At 46.6% G+C, this 13,850-nt stretch overlaps 1 protein-coding gene across 2 annotated transcripts in view; it reads left to right on the forward strand.

Moving 5' to 3' along the window:
• Positions 1–661: 661 nt before the first annotated feature.
• BCOR (BCL6 corepressor) overlaps positions 662–13,850 on the forward strand; it is a 107,236-nt gene continuing 94,047 nt past the window's right edge. Inside the window, exons 1-2 of one of the 2 annotated variants that reach the window (XM_006133942.5) lie at positions 662–805; positions 1,896–2,000. The gene's annotated coding sequence lies outside the window, so the exon portion shown is untranslated. Of the gene's footprint in view, positions 806–863; positions 2,001–13,850 lie in introns of those variants that run through there. The other variant, XM_014578961.4, reaches the window with a different exon arrangement.

Here is a 13,850-nt window from a genome sequence, read left to right on the forward strand (position 1 = left end):
CTAGGTTTGAGTCAGTTTCGCTCTGTGGCCACCAGCACATGCACAGCGGAGCGGCAGGGCAGCACAAAGCGGCGAGCGAGCGAGAGGAGGGGGCAGAGAGGAAGGAAACTGGAGAAGGAGGGGGGTAGCTGGCCCAAGTATGTGCCGGGGGGAGGGGACAGAGGTTCCAGCAGGAGAGTTGTGTCGCAGACTGGCCTGAGGAAGTTACCCCCCTCCCGCGTCAGTTTCCCCCCTGAACATGAGAAATTTGGAAATCAGCATCATTTACCTGGCTCAAAACCTTGCGAGCCGAAAATTAATGGCTGCCCTGAGAATAGTGCTTGGTCTTCCATGCATCATCTGTGTCAACTAAATGCTTGACTGGGGCCCTCAGCGGAGGAATTAGCTTTCCTTGTGCTGGAAATGCATAATAGAAAAAGTGCTGAGGCACCCTTGTTTCGTAGTTGTAACTGATCCCCCGTCCCTGGATTCAGTTCTTCATTAGTCTCTTTCTTATCTTCGACTCCTCTTCCTCCACCCCCCTTTCCACTCCAGATCAAGGAAGGGCGGGGAAAGGCAGCTCAGTCAGGGGAGTGTCTGACAGCTAAGTGAAATACAACTCAATCTGTGGCGGCAGAGGATTCAGTTTAATTAAACAAAGAGCATTTGATCACCATCCTCTCATCAGAGGGGCCCATTAGCCCTGCGCTCCTTTAACCAGCCGCCAGGCCCACTGAACCATAGAGCCCAGCAAGCCATGGGCAGGACCTTTGAAAGTGTTAGGCTGGGCTCAGAGAGGGACCCTACCCCACTCCAAGGTGCGATGGTGAGTAAAATGAACATGCTATCTGAATATGAAAGGCGAGGGCCTGATTTAACTCCATCCAAGCCAGGAGCCATTGGGGAAAGTGGTTAGGATTTCATCTTCGGGCCTCGGAGCCTAGGGATGGCTCTATCTGCCATTGCCTGCCTCCTCTCCAAAGCTTGGCTCTTTCCCCAGCAACTTGCTGGTCCAATGCAATATTTAATCTCAGCCACCTTGCCATGTGCCTTTGGCCTACAAGGGGAATGCGGTGGCCTGGCAGCTATGTACTTTGCCCTATTATTTATTTATTTATTAAAAGGTTTGAGTCAGAACCCCTTTCCCAGAGGAAAGTAATGTCCCCATGATCTTAACTGCACCGATTTGTTAATTTTATAGAAAGAAGACAATATTGGCTGTAGTTGGACAGCCTAGTAATCGTATTTTAGAGGCAGGGGCCGTCGCTGTAGACCACAGTGGCTTCGTGTGTCTTGCGGAAGCTTTCCGTTGTGGATTATCGAAGAGAGAGGGGGGAGGGCTTCTCAGACCCGTGCTGCCGGGTGGGCGATGCACACCCCCAGCCACAGTCAGCCTCACTTTTCACTTTTAAGTGCGTACAAGCAAGAAATACGCGGCTCAAAGGAATAATGACGGGGGGGGGGGAGTGGCCCAAGTGCTCGGTGCAGCAGATGTTTTCCCAGCCTCAATATCTGTCCAATTAAAAAACGCCCCCATCCTCGCTGTACTCCAGTGACCTGCACCTTCCGCTTCTTTTCAAACTGGAAAATGGCCAAAGCTCGCTTAGGGGCCCGGGCTGGGAGGCGGAGGGGGTGGGGGTGCAAAGCGCTCAGGGCTGCGGTCGCTGTGCCAAGTTTCAGCCACGCCGACATTTCTGGCAGATTTCCAAAGGCAAAGAAACAGGAAAGTCGGGGGGGAGGGGGGGTTGTACACGCACACGGGGCAGCCCCCTTGGCAGAGAGGCAGCAGCGAGCGGGCGCTGCACCAGAGGGATGAATCAGTCAAGCCATCTGAGCGGAGCACAGGCATCTTCCGCAATCCATTCATTCATTGAAGCGCGTGAAAAGCTGCTGATCGCTGCCATTGTTACTCACAGGCGATGTGGGAACCGGAGCCTCCACTCTGGCGAGAGATAAATAGCCTGTGACAGCGCCTCCTCGCAAAGAGATCGCATCGCATTTCACACGGCGGACGGGCACAGGTCTGTGTGGCGCTTTCATCCTGCGAGTCCCTTTCCAACAGCCGGCTCTCCTGGCCCCGCTCCCTCTGCTGGGCCGCCCCCCCTTTCCCTTTAGGGCTTTGCAGCCGGGGGACGCTGCAGCGTGTTCGCTTTCGGAGTGTGTGGTGGTCCGGAGTCAGGCTCGCCCTGGAAAACGCGGTGTGAAAAGGCTAAGCGGGCACAGAGCCCTTCCCGCCCCTCCTCCCGCCGAAGTCTCTTTTGTTGAACTAGTTTCAGCAACCTCTGCCTTTGCAGCAAGAGCGCTACCGCTGCGCTTTGGTCTCAAGGCCGTAAGGTAGGGCTGCCTGGCCCCCGGCGGATTGCTGGGACGAGCGTCCTTGAGCTAAGCAGCAGGCTGCACAACGTTATCGTGCAACTCTGGTGTAAATATTGAAAAAGTAGGACGTGAGCCTGTCATAACGGCTTTTGCTGGGGAGGGGGCGGGGGTCATTTCGGACGGCAGCGCTAGGGCCCTAGGGTTAGGCTTGTTTACACCTCCCCGGCAAGCAGAGGGGCTCCAGATTAGGAGTAACAATCACGCTTTGGTGCAGCCCCTGGAGCTCCTGCTGGCTGATCTCGCAGGCACAGATTTGATTGCAAACGGAAATCAATGGTCCACGTTACAACCCTAATGGGGCCGGGCGCTTGCCCTGAGCATTTGCCATCAGCGTCGGGGGGAGAAGACGGGGTTCCGTGTAAACGGAGCGAGGCTGACACTGGCCTAGCGCACGCCTCTCCCCAGGCGGAATTCGAGCTCAGGTAAACGCCAGCGTGACAGCTCTTCCAGGCTGGCCGCTCTCCACTTTCCGCTCCCTTCGAGGGCTGATTTGCGTCCTGGGAAAACACGGAGCCTTCCCCATCCCCGTCTGCGTTACGTCTGGAGAGCAGGGCTCTCAACATAAGGCCCCTATATAAAAGATGCGCCGCAATGGGGGGGAGAGGGCAGGGAGGAGAGTGAGTCTCGGCTAATGGAAGACAGTGCACTTGGGTGAAAATCTGATCCCTCTGTGGTACATTGCGCCAGTTCGGAGTCCCCCAGACACATTTGCTGGCAGCCTTTGCGCTGTGGCCAGGCAGCCAAACGTGAGGGTGGCTCCCGGAGGAAATCGCTACATCTCTGCCTCCAGGCTTTTCCAACTTTGAGATGACGCGCTGCGATCCCTGCGAGCAGGCTCCAGATGAGGTCTCTGTCGAGAGAGAAATGCGCTGTTCTGTCTGTGCCTGTGTCCTCTCGGGTTCCTTAACGAGTGGAGCTAATAGATTCGGCAGTTGCTGTACAGGAGTCTCTGGGCATCAGGAAGCGCCTCAGATGCAAATCACAGAGGGGACGATGCAGCCCAGCCATGTCATGAAATATTGAGAAAAATCTGCTCTTTCGCAGAGAGAAAAAAAAAAAATAGGCCGAGCTGATGTGAATGTGTAATGCGAGGTTAGCGCTCATTGCCAGTGAGTCATTACTTCCAGCCTGCTGCTTGGATCACAGCACATTTCAGGTACAACCATCCTAGGGAGACAGTGCCTGGGCACACAAAGCAGGAGACTGGAATCTTCTAAAATTATGGAGCCTGCTTAAGCGGAGGCAACTGTCTGGCTCAGTCAGATTTTCTTGGCTTGCAGTTTTCTTAGGACAAGCGCCGTCCAAGGGACGCGGGAAAATGTTTCTTGGCAGGATGTCAGAATTTACAGGATTTGCTCCGTGCCTTGTAGCCCCATGAGAATGCAGGCGGGGTTTTCCAAACGCGTCTTTCCAGTTACCTTTAATATAGTTTTAGGTGATTGTTTTTCCTTTTTCACTTGTTTGTGTCATGCTAGCCTAGTAAATTGCCTAATGATTTATTGCCTGAACTATGTGCTTAATTTGTGAATATGAAACAGATTAAAAGGAGATCGGCACATTTGAGCAGACAAGCCAAAGCAAGACTAGCAGCTGTTTCAAATCTGTAAATGTTCTCAAGCTCGTGTAGAATTTAAGTTGGCCAAACTGCAGGAGTCTGTTCCAGTTCCTGTAGGACTGAAGGCCTGATTCTGTTCACACCAGTTTCTAAACTGGAGTGACTCCATTGATTTGAACGGCGCCACTTCGGATTTAGATCTCAGTGTGAGGAAAATCAGACCCCATCCTACTGCAGGATATTGGACTGGTTGTAGAAATCATTGTGTGAAGTCAGTTAGCTTGTAGAGAGGCCAGACGGAATGGTCACTGAGACTTTAATATGTGTGAATTTCTCTCCATGATCAAAAGGGTCTCGTGACTGAAAAAAGACGAGCACCCAGACGGTTAATATATATACATTGTCCTCTCCCACTAAGAATTAACTCGAGTTAAAATAAATTCAGCGAGATGAAGGTGGATACTGAAACGTGGTACAAAAGTAATACATAAGCCGGCTGTGGGAAACAAAGACAGAAATAGTTTATTCTGCAAGTAAACTTTAGATGGAAGTGACAGACAAAAGATAATAAAATAAATACCTTTGAGGTAGCCCACGCTTGCTACTTTCTGTATACTTCCTACTCTGAGTTATCCAAACAAGGAACTAGTACAATCAAAACTCTTCCTTTCAAAAGACTCCATGCTCAGACAGCAGTTTGGCTTTTCTCACAGACAATGTCACACATCAAAGGATAACAGCATGTTCCCTTAGCTGCTTATTGCTATGCAACTCAGGCAAGCAGATATAATGTCCACGAACTGTGGACTTCTCTGGATGTTGATTGACTATCTCGGTAGGGCATCACTGAGCATCTAGTGTTTGTTAAAGATTATGATGGGAAAACATTGGATCACTAGGTCACTGGATCTTTTCGGGAAGGCGCTACAGAGCCGTAGTGGGCCTTTTAATTTAAAATGGAAACTTGCTGAGATTTAAAGAACCCGTGGCCAGAGCAAAAATATCGGAGGGAAATAGATTAAGAGCCAAATTCTATTGGCTCCGGTATGGTAAAAAGTCACATTGGCTGCAGTAATTGTCAGAGAATTGCCACTGGCCTTTTTGTCTGCCACCCAAATGCTCCTGCTAATGTGCCTCGCCGCTCCCATTTTACGTTGGATTAAAGTTTTATTCCTGCTCTTCTGTCTTTTCCCCAGACTAATATGTGGAGGCTCACGGAAAAGCGCAGAAGGTGTGAATTATCTGCTCCTTGCAAAGTGACTTCTCGATTCTGCCTAGCGCATTGAGTGATGTCGCTGGTTAGCGTCACACTTGTTACAAATATCCTGTTTAAAATTCCGAGCTTTACTCCACCAAATGCAGGCATTAAAGCCTCTCCTGGCTCCGGGGAGGGGGGCGAGAGAACGGCCTGGCACAAAACGGGGACCGTTGATCTGGTCCGTACGGCAGCGCGGTGCAAGTTCTGCAGCCTTCCCGGATTTGCCAGAGCTAAGTGCCAGAGGCGATTGTTAGCTGTGAATGGCCAACATTCGCTGCCTGCTGGCAATCCAGCAGTGACCGTGCTGCAAGGACTTCCTGGGTTTCAGAGAGGCCTTGCTAGGAAGGGGAGAAATCCCCTGCCTCTTCATATCAGGCTACCTAGATAAGAGTGGTAAAAAGTCTGAGTCTAACTTTAAAAACAAACAGTAGTCTTGTGGCAACAAAATATATAACAAAAATATATAGGATCATGAGCTTTCCTGGATAAAAGCCATTTCATCAAATGAAGTTGTTTATGTAACAGAGAGTCTGGTTTAAAGAAGAGAGGGTATTTATGGGTTGGGGGCAAGGAAGACATCAGCCATTGACAAACCCTTGCAAAGGAGCACACAGAAGGGCCTTCTGAGTGCAGCTACAAAACGCAAGACAGAGAGAGGCAAAATCTATAACCTGCCCTATATCTCTAGATATTGCTTAAGAACACTTAGCAAGAGTAGGTCATCCTCAGCAGAGCAGAACAGACAGCCCTAGCGAAGAGACAAATGACTCAAGTGCCCTTGTTGTACCCAAAGTTAGCGCTTGTGCCATAGATGTGTCTTGTGCCAGAGCTGTAGAAATAGCTGTAATGGGAGAGGAAACTGACTTTGTCCAAAGCACAATGACCAGGTGTGCAAAAACAAAAGACAGAAGTATGTCGCACTTTAAAGACTAACAAGATGGTTTATTAGGTGATGAGCTTTCGTGGGCCAGACCCACTTCCTCAGATCAATATGTGGAAGAAAATCAGCACAACCATATATACCAAAGTGAGTGCTACATAGTTCTGTCTTTTGTTTCAGCTACACCAGACTAACACGGCTGCATCTCTATCACTATTCAAGTGTGCAAAGTAACTGAACAGATTGCAAACCCACTTGATCCCTAGTCTTACCTTGTTGCCATTTAGGGTGCATCAGTTTAGGATAGAGCCATAAACACACACACGGGCTATGTCTACACTCACGGCTTCTTGCACAAGAACATCTTGTGCAAAAAAACATCCACACTGCCATGTGCGAGCTGTGTTTTTGCACAAGAGCGCCCTTGGCAGTGTGGATGCTCTCTTGTGCAAGAAAGCTCTGATGGCCATTTTAGCCATAGGGCTTTCTTGTGCAAGAAATCCCTGCTGAGCGTCCACACTGCCCGCTTGCGCAAGAGCTCCTGCGCAAGAGGGCTTGCACCTGTCAAAAAAGAGCGTAGCTCTTGCGCAAGGAGCCCCCTCTTACCACGCCGTACTGTAAATTTACTTGCGCAAGAGCAGGTAGACAGTGTGGACGCTCTGCAGATTCTTGCGCAAGAAGCCGCGAGTGTAGACATAGCCAAGGTGTTAAAACAACTTTATCTGGGATACAATGTAATGTAACCTCTGACATGGAAAGAGATGTGTGTGAGAGCGCAAGAACACACACCCATGAGCCAAAGAGCACATGAGGAATCTAGAGGCAGAGTAAAAGAGCAACAAAGCATGTGCCAGGCCATGAACCTTCTTCAAGTTGGTTCAAAAGAGCAACCTTCTTTCCTGTTCTTGCAGTGTCCACCAAGTCCTAATGTCCAGTTATTGTCTTATCAGTGAACAAGTGAGTAATGAAAAAGGTTATGGCAGAAATTCATTTCTAGGGTCTAGGCACCTTATTCTGGCTCCTCCACAGAGCTGTTGTTTTGCCATGGATATTCAACATCTTAAAGGAGCCTATTCATAAATAACTAGGTTTGCAGTAGGGATGTAATAGTGTTGTCAATTAACCGATTATCCAATAAGTAAACGCTTATGGGTTTATGCTATAGACTACACACATTTCTCCCCGCACCTGCCAGTAACTTTTTTAACAGGCTGGCCAGCAGCCCAGATCAGTTCTGGCTCATGCCGGGTCTGGGACCTACCCCCACTGTGGCTCTGCATTTAAAGTGTGTTAGGAGCAAGGCGGGCAGACAGTCCGGTTCAGTTCTGGCTCGTGCCGGGTTTGGGAGCTTAGCCGCTCCCCTAGACAAGGGTTACTGCCACCCTGTGCTGCTGCCTCTGTATCAGAGGCAGCAGTGCGGGGAGACAGGCAGCTAGTCTGCGAGGGGAACTGATTTTTAAACTGGCTCCCTGTGCAGACTAGCTCCAGTCTAGCACCCCGCGTTGCTGCCTCTGATACAGAAGCAGCAGTATGGAGTGGCAGGGGGCTCCTCGGGAGTGGGGTTGGTGCACACTGGCTTCCAGCCCCAACCCCAAAGACTATAGAATAGTCGACTAACCAATAAGATTCATGAGGTTAATCGACCATTCAGTTAACTGATATTAAACATCCCTGGTTTGCACCAGTACAATAAAATGCCTAATTTATTTTAAAATAAGTATGATTATCATACAGAAGCACTTAGAAAGAAAATGACTAAGAGGCAGAACATTTCCAATGTTTTTGCCCTGGCTTTAATAATCCAAGCTAACTACCCTCACCTATACCAGGAGTCTAGACCTTGATTACGCTTGAGAAATTTACCTTGACAAGAACCATGTGGTCCTGTTGGCACATTTGTAAAATGCATCATGTCCACCTGGATTATATGCATGCCAGAAACCATTTGGATTAGACATGCTTTCAGCAGGGTGCCAGTTCCATCAGATCCAATTCAGCCTACACTGGTCAAGTGCCAGTGCAGGTTTTACTATCAGAACAGAGTGGTTCAGACAGTTCTCCCTCCATTACTGTCCCATGATGCACTGGTAGCATTTTCAAATCCCTGGAGGTTCTTCTGAGATCTGTGCAGGGAACTGTGGGCTACTACCCTCATTGCCATGCCAGATCCAGTCACGAGTTTTAGATGAAGACAGAAACTCTGCAGCCATCCCCACGCTGAGGAACAGTGCTTATTTCCTTCCCCTTTCCCTGATTCTTCTGTCCACCAGTCCCAAAGTGACCCAACTTTTCCTCCACTTGAAAGTCTGAGCTCAGCATGAGACCTTCCACCTACTTTTATACTAAAGTGACCTGTTCTCATAGTACTGGGGGAAAACAGAAAGGAAGAAGCTTGGAGATCAGATGTACACCATTTAGAGCAGTGGTCACCAACCAGTAGACTGGGATCTACTGGTAGATCTTGAAGACTTTGACAGGTGATCCTGACAGGTTTGGCCGGGAGGCTATCAAGTGCTAGCAGTTCATCTGCCTCTCTCAGCACTAGTGTGCTATTCCTGCCATTTGCCTTGGAGCTGCCTCCCACCCCCTAGGAGACTCCTGCTTGCTGTGCAAAGCATGGGGAAAAGAGGAGAGGGTGCTGATATCTGGGTGCCCTTCTCCCCCCCCCATGTCCCATCTCCATAGAGCAGAGGGGGGGACAGGGATGAAGGGAGTTTGCTGGCTGCTTTTGGGTGTGGTGCAGGGCCAGGGTGGCGTTTGCCTGCCTTAGCACCACTGTACCACCATCCAGAAGCCACCTGTGGTAAGCGGTGCCCAACTGGAGCCCACATTCTGAACCCCTGACCTGGTCCTGCACCCCTCACTCCTGCCCTAGTCCTGAGTCCTCCCTGCACCCAAACTTCCTCCCAGAGCCTGCACCCTAAACCCCTTCCTGCATCTCAACTCCCTGCCCCAACATCAGCTCAGAGTCCCTCCCACACTCCAAATCCTTTAGCCCAAGATCAGAGCTGGCATCCCCCTCCCCTGTACCCTAGTCCACTGCTAGCTACCTAATAAAAGTGAATGAGGATGGGGAGGGGGAGGATGGCATGAGCAGGTGCGGAGTCTTGGAGAAGGGGTGGAAGAAAACAGGGTAAGGGTGTTTGAGTCTGAGGTAGATCCTGGATTGCACTTAAATTCAAAAAGTGATCTTGTGCTTAAAAAGGTTGGAGACCCCTGATTTAGAGGAATAGACTATCTTCTTCTTAAGTCTGTGGACACTGCCTGGCACAAATTAAAGAAAAACAACTTAAAGTAAAACCAGTCTAACCTCAAGATGATTCTTACCAACCACCACAGGACATACCACACTAATACCAACCCTGGTACCTTCCCTTGCAACAAACCCCGTTGCCAGCTTTGTCCACATATTCATTCTGCTGATACCATTCTTGGACCTAACCAAGTGAGTTATAAGATCAAGAACACATATTCCTGCGCATCCAGAAATATAATCTATGCTATCATGTGCTGAAAGTGTCCGTCTGCTATGTACATTGGACAAACGTCTCAGACACTTCGCCAAAGGATTAATGCCCACAAAATAGATATCAGACAAGATCACAAAGAAAAAACAGTTTCTTGCCATTTTAACCAGAAAGGACACTGTCTCAATGACTTAATCACCTGCATTCTGCTACAAAGACCTTTTACATCTGCACTTGAAAGGGAATCCTCTGAACTGTCATTCATGTTAAAATTCGACACTTTCCAAAAAGGACTCAACAAACACTTGATCTATCTCACCCATTACCAAGATAGTTTCCCCAATTATCACCTGTAATACCATTAACTCACAAACATCCCACTCTCCCTACCTCTAATATCATCAATTCACAGACACTTACCTTCCTTCCTCCTCCCCCCCCCCGCATCCCCCGTCTGTTCTGCAATGTGATTTGTCCTTTTCATATTTGTTCATTTTTTTTAATTGTATCCTTTGGTATATATGGTTGTGACTACTTTCTTCCACTATTTGATCTGAGGAAGTGGGTCTGGCCCACGAAAGCTCATCATCTAATAAACCATCTTGTTAGTCTTTAAAGTGCTACATTGTCCTGCATTTTGCTTCAGGTTTTTACAGTCTAATTCTTCCCCATTTATTTCAAAGGAGAATTAGTTTATTCTTGGCCCAATTTTTTTATGAGTTGCCTGGATTAATCTCAGACACTTCTACAGACACAGAAAAACTTTGAACTTGTTGTTGTGTAGCTTAATTAATTTTTAAGCTAAATTGGAGTGCTATTTATGTATATAATATTTAAAATAGGTAAACAGTGAACATTTACAAAAAACTCACTTATGTTCAGAGAGCAAGTACATGGCCTATGCATCTCTTAAATCCGATTTACATCCTCAAAACAGGACTGAAGTGAGGTATAAGCCTAGCGCTAGCCTTTTGCACAGGGGTGAGCTTCATCCACAGAGAAGAATAAAGTTGCACAAAGCTATATTGGCTAAGTGGCACCTACATCAGCCAGCCAGCAGCTTGGAGAGAACAGAACAGAACAGATCTGGGTTTGGTGAGTGAGGCATCATGGAGACTGTTGATTTCCTTTTTAAAAGCACTGGCCCAATAGGCTGTAGTAGAATAGTTCTCCTAGTCCAGGTTCCTGCGGCCCCCTATGATATATGATATTTAAACAAGGATATGTCATTATTGGCTTTAGCCACATTTATCCCAGTCCTGTTCTCCATGAAACAGTCATAGAAAGGACAGTCATATTCCTGAGCATACAGTGACCCAATGCTGCTGCCCATCTTCTAGTTTGAGCTCTTTAGCTTTAGAAAAAAATTACAAAATGCATTTTCGCTCATTGAAATTAACGTGGAGCCCATGTGAGTTGCCTACAGCCTAATGGTGCTTTAAGATGACTACTCCATGTTTACTTTCTATAGAGAGGGCAAATCGAGAATGGGAGGTCTGCATAAGAGTCTTTTAGAGAGCAGTGATAACTGTGTGAAAGGATGTCTGCCATCAAGGTGGACAAATACAGCTCTAGACACAAGCTTTCTCTTAGTTAGGAGAGTTTGGGCTGTATGTATAAAGATCAAGCCTGTATGTTTCATCATAAATGGTGGTATCTGAAGCTACAAATGAATGAATGACTGCTGCTGTTTGGAGCTGAATGCTGTACCATGTGTCATTGCAAAAGTAATTTCCCCTACATAGGCAAATATCAGGGGCCAGGACATCGGGGCAGTTATCAGGTGTGTGCACAAAAAGGTGGCTTAAACCTCACATTTGCACTGCATTGTGTTGCTCTGTGCTGGCCGATTACCGTGTGCTGTGTTACAGCAGCCTGAGGCTCCTCTAATTTACACCAGGTTTTAAAGGCTCCATAGGGGCAAAGATGCATTTGGGGATTTGCACCATGCAGGTGTATCAAAGCCACGTTATCTTTCCTGTAGCCCCATCCCATTTACACTGATACACTGGCAGCAGGGAAGATGATTGGCAGACGAGACCCTAGTTCTGGATGATCACCCTTATGTAGGGTAATTTTGTTTTTGTTTTTGCCGGCTTAACTAGCTTTATCACCAGACCATGTGAGTGGTGCGGCCATACTGCACATGCTGATCTGGCCAAAGTCTCTAATTTTACAATGACCTCTGACATAGTCTGCATGCCTTCTTGGTCCTTTGTGACTATATGAATGATTGGGCTAGATTGCAATTCCTAAACCAATAAGATTAATGTTGACTGTAATCATCTACTCAAGCGGGTGTATGATCATGATAGAAGTTTGTATGCTCATTCCCTGAATGGAACTTTTTCTAAAAGATCAAAGGAACCAATCTAGAACACAACTTAGTCTCCATCATATTTGGTAGAATGAGTAATATAAATATTAATGCATGTCCAAGTGATGTGTGTTACACAGAAGCAACATTTAGGAGGGAAGCAGAAGGGAAGCCTGTTTATGAGACTTGGGACATGTAATTTATAAGAAGATATCTGTCTAGTATGTTGATATAATTGTTTTCTGTTATTGAGGAGGTTGATATGAGAACTCTGCAGGGCAGAGAATCTCCCACTGTATGTTTGCATATGGCCTAGCACAATGGAGCCTGGAGCTTTGAGTGTGTATCTAGGAAATACTGTTATACAACCAATAAGTTCTGTAAGGTAGAACTCAATCATCATTTGTTATACATATATGAATCTAATCTTTTGGCATGCACTGAGGTGACCCATACAGCTGTCTCTGAGTTAAAGTGCTGGGGTAGCTTGAGAATAAAGAGGGGAAAAGGGAAGGCACAGGTGCTGCGTAGCTAGTTAAGACATCTATCATCCAAGAACCTTTGACTGATATTCTCACATACTTGGACAGGCAAGTTGAGCCATTAGACCTGGTCATTCTTAGCTCCAGAAGATGATCTGGAATATAACAGGGATGAACATAACAAGGGTTTTCTGAGTAATGTCAACTATCACCTCTCTTCTCATGTTTATAATTTACAATTACTGCTGGATTCAGGAGGAAAGGCAGAAAATGCAGGACTTCTGCAGTGGCTTCTTTGTACTTCATTGATTAACAGAGCTTATGGGCTAGCACTAATCTGGAAGCCCTAGAGTAGGTACTTTTAAGGAAAAAGCACTTCACTTTGTCTGTAAGATAAAGCACTGCCTACCTCGCACAAAACAAATGTTCCTTAGTTAGATGAACTGATGCCCAGAATGCTGAAAACAATATCCTGCATGAAGATGGGTGACTGCTAAACAAGTCAGTGTTTTTAATAGTCTATATTGCAGAGAATCACTATGAAAGGTGATCTGTGAAGGATATTATACAAATGGATTTTGATTTATTTGCTTCTTTATCATGGGGAAAGAAGGTCTGAATGAGATCTTTTCTTTATTTTTCAAAACAAAGCTCTCCCCATCCCGTTTCTTTATTTTCTGGGGGGGGGGGTAACCTTGATAACATCAGAAAGGAAATATCATTGGCAAAGTTGGCAGATGATACAAAAATTGGTGGAATGTAATTATTATAAGGATGGGTCTGTTCTACACAGGGATCTGGATTACTTGGTAAACTGGACTCACTTTGAACCACGTGCATTTTAATACAGCCCAATGCAATGTTATACATTATGGGACAAAGAATGTAGGTTACAATTCCAGCATGGGGGAACTGTATTTTGGAAAGCAGTGAGTCTGACAGAGGACTGCAGAGGTCATGCTGGAAAAAAAATGAACATTAGTTGCTGGTCTGATACTGTAGCTAAGGGTACGTCTAGACTGTGTGTCCTGAAATAGCAATGCTGCATCTTTAAAAGTGCTCGCTATTTCCTGAAATAGCAGGCGTGCTATTGCAGTGTCCCTGTAAAGTTAAGGGATTTGTTGGAATAGTGCATTATTTTGAAATTTGGTGCAAATTCCAAAATAAGCTCTTTCAATTTAGACTTGGAATAAACTACGCAATTTGCATAGCGCAAATTGTGTAGCTTATTCCGATGGAAGGGTGCTGTCTAGATGCACCCTGGAAGAAAACACACTATTTTTGGGTGTGTAAGCAGGGGACTATAGAATAGATAGAGGAGGTGCCTTTAATGCTGTAAGTTTAAATCAAGATTGGATGCCTTCCTAAAAGTTCAGGCAAAATGTATGGGCCTGATGAGTGGGTGAAATTCACTGGCTTGTGTATGCAGAAGGTCAGACTAGATGATCATAATGATTCTTCTGACTTTAAAATATGTGAATCAGGTATTTCAAATCTCCTAATCCCTGATATCCCCAAAGGTCTCAGAGGTGTATA

Source organism: Pelodiscus sinensis, chromosome 1 (assembly GCF_052426305.1).
Source record: "Pelodiscus sinensis isolate ZL-2025 chromosome 1, ASM5242630v1, whole genome shotgun sequence".
NCBI classification, from domain to species: domain Eukaryota; kingdom Metazoa; phylum Chordata; order Testudines; family Trionychidae; genus Pelodiscus; species Pelodiscus sinensis.